This window comes from Macrobrachium nipponense, chromosome 13 (assembly GCF_015104395.2).
Source record: "Macrobrachium nipponense isolate FS-2020 chromosome 13, ASM1510439v2, whole genome shotgun sequence".
NCBI classification, from domain to species: domain Eukaryota; kingdom Metazoa; phylum Arthropoda; class Malacostraca; order Decapoda; family Palaemonidae; genus Macrobrachium; species Macrobrachium nipponense.
In genome coordinates, this window is record NC_087206.1 from 56,319,035 (window position 1) to 56,326,534 (window position 7,500).

The following is a 7,500-nucleotide window of genomic DNA, read 5'->3' on the forward strand; positions in this document are numbered from 1 at the left end:
CGAAAGGCTTCCGGAATACTCAATTGAGCGAATATAACAAAATTAATTCTCAGGATAGAAAAGGAAAAGTTTATATTATCGTGGGAAATAGTCTATTCAGTTTGTACTAAGGACGAAATATTAACTTTTTCAAATTCTTAAATGACCAACCCTCATCTCTTTCATGTTGGGGAAATACGTGAGAAAAACTTCTGGCTTTACCTGCAGGGAAAAGCAATCAAAAGTCTTTCCAGGTATAAACTAGATTTGTAAATTTCTTGTATGCATTGTTAATTTCTATATCGTCATCAAAAGAAAATTTACTTATTTGTTTTTTTCCTTTTAATTATATTTACCTTCAATGACTGATTACCTTTTTCAGATCACTGACTACACAACCAGATGATACTAAAACTAGATTTACTCTATTTACAGTGTGTGAAATATGTGAGCAGCTACGATGGGCAAGACAGATACACTGAGTTACAGAGTTTACAAATTTGGCCGTAGAGGCTATTAGTGCTATAAGTGTTCTATAACATACCAAAATCACAGGACTGTAAACCAACAAAGCTTTAAGAAAATTCACGGTTTAATTAAATGGAGACGAAGGTCTTGGGCTTGAGAACAGACAGACTTTCCATGATGTGCCTGTAAAGTCTACAAACTTCTCACCATCAGATAGGCGGCATATAAAATATAAGACTACCATATAAAAATTCTTTGCAATGCACCCAATGTTTCTGTGCAAAAAGAGTGAATATTGCAAGACTAGGTTTGTGGAATGCATGATTTTTATACCCTCATTTTCCTATTATGCATGGTTGGGATGAAGAGATAAGTTGAAAGGAAGGCATGCTACTTTTGCTAAATCCAGAAAGGAGAAGGAAGATGGACATTCTATTAGGAAGTGTCATTGCGAACAAACGACGTAATATCTGTGGGGGGCTGGGGGGCGGTTACTGAAGGGAGTCAGTAAGCCAGGTGGTACAAAACTGTATGTGATAGACCAGACGCATTATTTGAGTAGTAGTCAAGGGTAAAATAAAGATGTATGTGAAGGTAAATTAAAATGTAATCGCCAAAATGCGAAAATCATTAAATCCTAAAAGGAAAAAAAAATTTTCTGCGAGGGATTAAATGTATCAAAATTTTGGGTATCGGTTGTTGGTTTATACCAAAAAATTTACTTTGAACATGAAAAATAACATCCTGTAATTCATTTTACTCCTTCGTTCTTCGACGTACTATCATTTTTTTTATTTTTTTTTTATTATTTTGCTTTTTCTTTTTTTCTTTTTGTCTATCACAGTCCTCCAATTCGACTGAGTGGATCTTATAGTGTGGGGTTCCGGGTTGCATCCTGCCTCCTTGGGAGTCCATCACTTTCTTGCTATGTGCGCTGTTTCTAGAAGCACACTCTTCTGCATGAGTCCTGGAGCTACTTCAGCCCCTAGTTTTTCCAGATTCCTATTCTGGGATCTTGGGATTGTGCCTCGTGTTCCTATGATTATAGGTACAATTTCCACTGGCATATCCCATATCCTTCTTATTTCTTTTTTCAGGTCTTCGTACTTATTCATTTTTTTCCTTTCTTTCTCTTCAACTTTGGTGTCCCAAGGTATTGCGACATCAGTGAGTGATACTCTCTTCTTGATTTTGTCAATCAACGTCACGTCTGGTCTATTTGCATGTATCTGTTCTGATACCATAGTCCCAGAGGATCTTTGCATGATCGTTTTCTATCACTCCCTCAGGTTGGCGTTTCTTGCACAGGATCCAGTGAAGGGCTTTTGCCACTGAATCATGCCTCTCTTTGTACAGGTTCTGTGCAAGTACCGAACATTCACTTGCTATGTGGTTTAAGGTCTCGTTTTTCATATTGTACTTCCTGCATATGGGTGAACTGTTATCTCGATCTATCGTTCTTTGAACATATCTGGTTCTTCGGGTCTGATTTTGTGCCGCTGTTTCCAACCCAAGAGCTTCTCAGAAGACTCTGGACGAAATGTTACGTCATATCCAAAGCGTTGTGTTGCTAACAACGACCGCGTGCTGGAGTTCCACAAAACAACAGAGTATTCTCGAACAATCATGAGAACAGACACCACCAAACACATGCGGGAATGCCTTCTTGCTGCAGACCTACTCGAAGAAGATACGTTTTCCTTTCCTTTAATATATGTTTTTTTTTTCGCTATAAAGCGATTACCATGACAGAGGGACATCCTCAGCTGTTTGCTTAGCTTCAAAAGTTCAATGAAGCAGTTCAGCCTCTTCTTTAGGGCCAGTGACTAATCTACCATTATCTCTTAGTAGTGGTGGAATAGATGATGAGCCTGACCCAAAGATGAGGCTGAGAAATTTCTTCAAGTTTCCTCTTTAAGGAATTACTGTAATTTCTCACAGCTATAGGGTACATTCTATTCGCAACACGGCAAGTCTTAACAAAATTGGTGTAACTTTCATTTGAACGATTTTGTCCTCATTTGTTCAATTTTGTCTGTTTGTTATGGTAAGCTCGTCAACATGTATCATCAAATCATGGCTGGTCATTTGTGTTGAATCTCATAACCTTTTTAGGGACATACCTTATTAAACAACCATCAGCATTTAATTTAACTTCTTTGGATCAGGATCTAATATTGCGTCTGAAATATTAAGTGCCTGACAAGCTCTAAATTTCAGCCTGAACCATTTTCCAATAGTGGCATTAGGACTATAATAATCAGTGATTGGAAGTGTCTAGTATATCATCTGCGAATATTAGGTCTAATCTATGACCATATATATGCTTGGGTTCCTCAGTTTGCTGGACAAAATCAGAAGATAAACAGAACTTCAGTGTGGACCGTCCATGTTCATCTCTGGAATTTGAATTAAGCCACTCGATGCGCTTTGCATTGCAGTCTCCACAAATAACAAATGAAGCTTTAGAATCCAGTGGCTTAGATCTATTAATCCTCTCCAAGAGACATTCATTTATAAATCTTCGATATTTGGACTGCGGTAAACAGCAAATACATTAACATAGTAGAACTTAATGAAAATCTTAAAACAAAGAACTTCATGGCACTACACAAAGTATGTCTAACGAGAAATAGATCTTCCAGGATTAGTGTATGCAGCCATACCTTGTGTGTGTGGGATATTATGACGATAAATTATGTCAGGGTCATCAAATCCTGGATTAAAAACTCAACCTTTGACTTATTACTACTTACAAGAGGCTTATAAAAAAACTCAAATCACAGTTATGGGCACAACTCAGGCGATCAAGAAAATTTTACCTTAAGCCCCAAGATTCGAAAGAAAACTGCACTACTTCAAATGTGTACTAAACGCATCACAAAATGAAAGAAAAGCAAAACCCATACAAATTTTGCTCGCCAGAACGAGCCACAACAAATGACTTTACCTGCTAACACTTGGTGCCATTAGATCATCGTCTCCTTCGGGTGCCGGATGACGTCATATACTCTTGACTTTTCTTACATCTGCGATTCTCTCTTACTTGCCTTTCATCTAGACAGCGAGCTGTAAAAGGCATCGATTATTACTAACATTATCAAAAAACTTCCATACGTTAATTCTGAACAACCCAATGTGATTAAAAGCTTGCTGTGCATACTTCCAAAAACCAGGATGTCTTTATGAGTAAACAAGTGAAACTCAAAAATTTATAAAAGAAAAAACATTAATCATCAGTTGGTTTTCATTAGTTATGAATGGAGGTTAGTAAGCTCAAATGTCAGGTGTTCTGAAATGAGGCTGAAGAAAGTTGGTGGATAAACCCTACTCGGGATTGTTTCAAATAAACAGAAGCTTAAGCAACCTCTTTCTAACCAAGAGAACATTTACTGGATAAAGCTATCATTAAATATTGGAGAGGACTCATCCCATTAACACCACACACACACATATACATACATACATATATAGATGTTTGTTTGTGTATGTGTGTGTACATGCTTGAAATCGCACTGAAACGGTCCGTATGTAAGCAGATGTACTGTACCTCTAGAATATATATATATATATATATATATATATATATATATATATATATATATATATATATATATATATATATATAGTAAACTTTTACCACTATGTATCAGTCTTGTCTTTGATTTTAAGAAAAAGCCGGTCAGGATTTAAACCTAGTGTTTCATTTTCCCTGGACTACACGTGCATATGCACACCACGTCAATATGATTTTAAGCATCAATGGATACCACGCGTCGCCGTCGATCTTTAACTTTTCTCTTTCCCATCTTGGACTAAGTCGTTCAAAATGTTACAAAGGGCCTCACGCAAGCCGAAGGACCTGTGGTTCCCTCGTGAGTGTCGGAAAGAAAAAGTGATTCGAAGGTCAGTGATAACAAAATCTGTTGAAAAAAGAAAAGCGACCTGTCGGTGATGTTAAGCGAACTATATTAGAGCAAAATATCAGCATCAATATAAAGGAAAATAAAATGCATTTGGACAAATTGCTAGAAAAAGAGGGAATTTCGACTCCTCAGTACCACCTGAATGGAAAGGTCCTCTGAAAATACATACTGTGAACTAAATAAAAATCTGCTAGCAGTGTGAACAGTAATTTCAATGGAAATGTTTAATAAAAAGTTCAAGAACTTTTAAAAGGAAATGAAAGCCTTATAAAAAAGAGAGTGAGAGCCACGGTGACGGAACCATTCAAAATCGCAAAACCAATTTCCCTGTTTCCTGGTTCCTCTTCACACTATTAGCAACATACCTGGTTGCTATTCTTAACCCATTCCTCGATACCATTTCTATTGCCAACAGAAAAAAGTGTTGACTTGATAAGTGAATTTAAAATGTAGATATCAACTATGAATAAAGGCTTTTGAGTTTTGATGTGGTATCATTATTTACAAAGGTAAATGTGATGGAATTTTTACCAGATACCTTTGAAAGCAGACAGCAGGTTATGCCGTTTACCAAGAACAGTGAAAGGATTGATAAAAGTATGAGTAAAAGAGTATATGAATTCACTGGAAAATTTTACTCTCAAAATTTTGGTATGCTTATGAGTAACCCTTTGTCTCCAGTTTGAAGTAATTTGAACATAAAATTTCATGAAAGACGAAATCATCCCACACAATGGCCTTGATGAATAAAACGTTGAGCAAATGCTTTTGCTTGGATTGTACAGCATTTGCTTCACTTCTAATGAATAAAACAAAACAAATGTGTTTGCTAGTAGCAAATGATTACAGCTGATACTTAAGTTCAAGCAAATGCTTAGAAATGATCAGCAATTGCTTCATTTCCTATGAATAAAACCTAGCAATTGCTTATGCTTCTAAGCAATAGCTTACAAAAGATTAAGGCAGCTCATGAGGTGCTTGAAGCTCCAGTGAACCTCACATGATGGCAGATTTTCTTCAAATTTGTTAAAGGAAAACTCATCAAAATTGCTGTATGGTGTTATATAATTGTGTTTCTATTGTATGTAAACACACACACACACACACACACACACACACACATATATATATATATATATATATATATATATATATATATATATATATATGTGTGTGTGTGTGTGTGTGTGATATATATATATATATATATATATATATTATATATTTATTACATACATACATATATAAACAATTTAATAGTATTATATATATATATATATCATATATTATATACTAGTTTATATATAAATGTATAATATACATATATACTATATATATTAAGTACATTGTATACACAAACGCACATATGTGTGTATATATATATATATATATATATATATATATATATATATATATATATATATATAAAACACTTTATCTATGTTAATAAGATACTCTACCTAAGCAGCAGATAAAAGAACTGCAACTACAACGGTCCTTAACTACTACTACAAGTACCACAAACACTCCTACCATTTCCTATTGCCGATATAGTAGGTGCACAGTAATATTAGAACTTTTGGTATCACATAATTAGTCGGCGCATCTGCTGTTTTAAATTTACGCATAGTAAGAATTCACATCCACTAGTAGTATGTAACGAAGGCGGGAAAAGCTAGCATTTATTTCAAGAATGATTTATAATGGTCTTGTTCCATATTTCATTCAAATTAAACTCATTCTGCCTGAAACGACTGGTAATCAAAGACAAATTAACCAGAAAACTCAAATGAGCTTCTGCACTTATCCGTATACCGGTTAAGAATGTCTAAAACAAATGAGTACCACGTGGCTGGGTCTCTAAGCAAAAGCTCGGAATCCATTTAGCAAAAGGTAGCAAATGCTGATCATTTTTATTCATAAGACTTTAAGCAATTACTTTTTGCCTATTTTGCTTTTTCTTACAAGCTTTTGCTTTAAGCAAATGCTTGATTTTTATTCATCAGGCTCAATGTATTATGGTTCAGGTCGAAATACTGTGCACTTGACCAGCGCTTTCTTTGGTAAATTAAATGAACTGATTTCATAAACAAAGTCACTAAGGAAATGGAAAATGACGGAGTCTTCCCTATTAGGATTGTCTAATATATAGAAGTAATGATGGACTTTGATACATTATGTACTGAAAACCTATCAACAATAAAGAAATCAGTTTTCACATCTTTATTTATATGCAGCTCTGAATACACTGATGATGAAATAGATATAATTAGGAATATAGACAGGAAACTATAATAACTTAATTTTGTACTTCGGCAAAGAAACTTACAGCATAAAATAATTTCAAAGATATTCCCCTTTTATATACTTAACTTTGAAAATCATGCAGCCTTTAAAAACAATAAAACGATGTAACAAAAATGTTTAAAGAACTCTCCCGGCAATAATAATGGATATGTATATAAATCTCATGCATGTCCTGTTACAGCTTTTAGACTGGTAAAACTGGAAAATCATTGGAAAAGAGAATAGAAGCGCATAAAAGGAGTATAAGATATAAAGAGGAATTTTCAAAAATGTTAGTGACAAAAAAAATCGTAATCAACTGGACAGGGATAAAAAAATTATTCCAGTAGAATGAAACATTCCCGAAGTCAGTTTTTAAAAAGAAAGCTTTTTTAAGAATATCAGTTAATGGCATGAGTAGATTCGATCCATTAATTTCAAAAGAGCGATGTAAACTATAGGCATCTTGAGAAAGGTAGTTGATACAGGATGAGGGCAAAAGGTGAGAGGGCCCCATAGAAAATCTTATTTGTAAGAAAACTAATAAGTTCACTGCTCCTCCCTTACTCGTCGTTTCCCACTTCCGGGTCTGCATGTTCCCTTGTCAATTTCTCCTATTATATAAACAATACATTTATTCATCCACCTGAGCGAAAAATCTCATTGTATAAATTGGGGCGAGAGCTATGTAATTGCTAGGTCTAATGATTATGTTTCAAGAAATTTACTGGAATCAGCAATTATACAAATCACTAATAAAAACAACCTAAATCTTAGTCTAAATCTTATTTGTAAAATGTTTATGAAGGACCTTAAATCAATTAATTAACCACTAATTAAT

The 7,500-nt window shown here is 34.5% G+C and overlaps 1 protein-coding gene across 7 annotated transcripts in view; it reads right to left on the minus strand.

Annotated features, from left to right (window-relative positions):
• Positions 1-7,500, minus strand: part of LOC135225795 (uncharacterized) — a 46,685-nt gene that overhangs the window by 24,343 nt on the left and 14,842 nt on the right. For all 7 annotated transcript variants that reach the window (XR_010317089.1, XM_064265284.1, XM_064265283.1 and 4 more), the window contains one exon: positions 3,398-3,516. The gene's annotated coding sequence lies outside the window, so the exon portion shown is untranslated. The remainder of the gene's footprint in view (positions 1-3,397; positions 3,517-7,500) is intronic.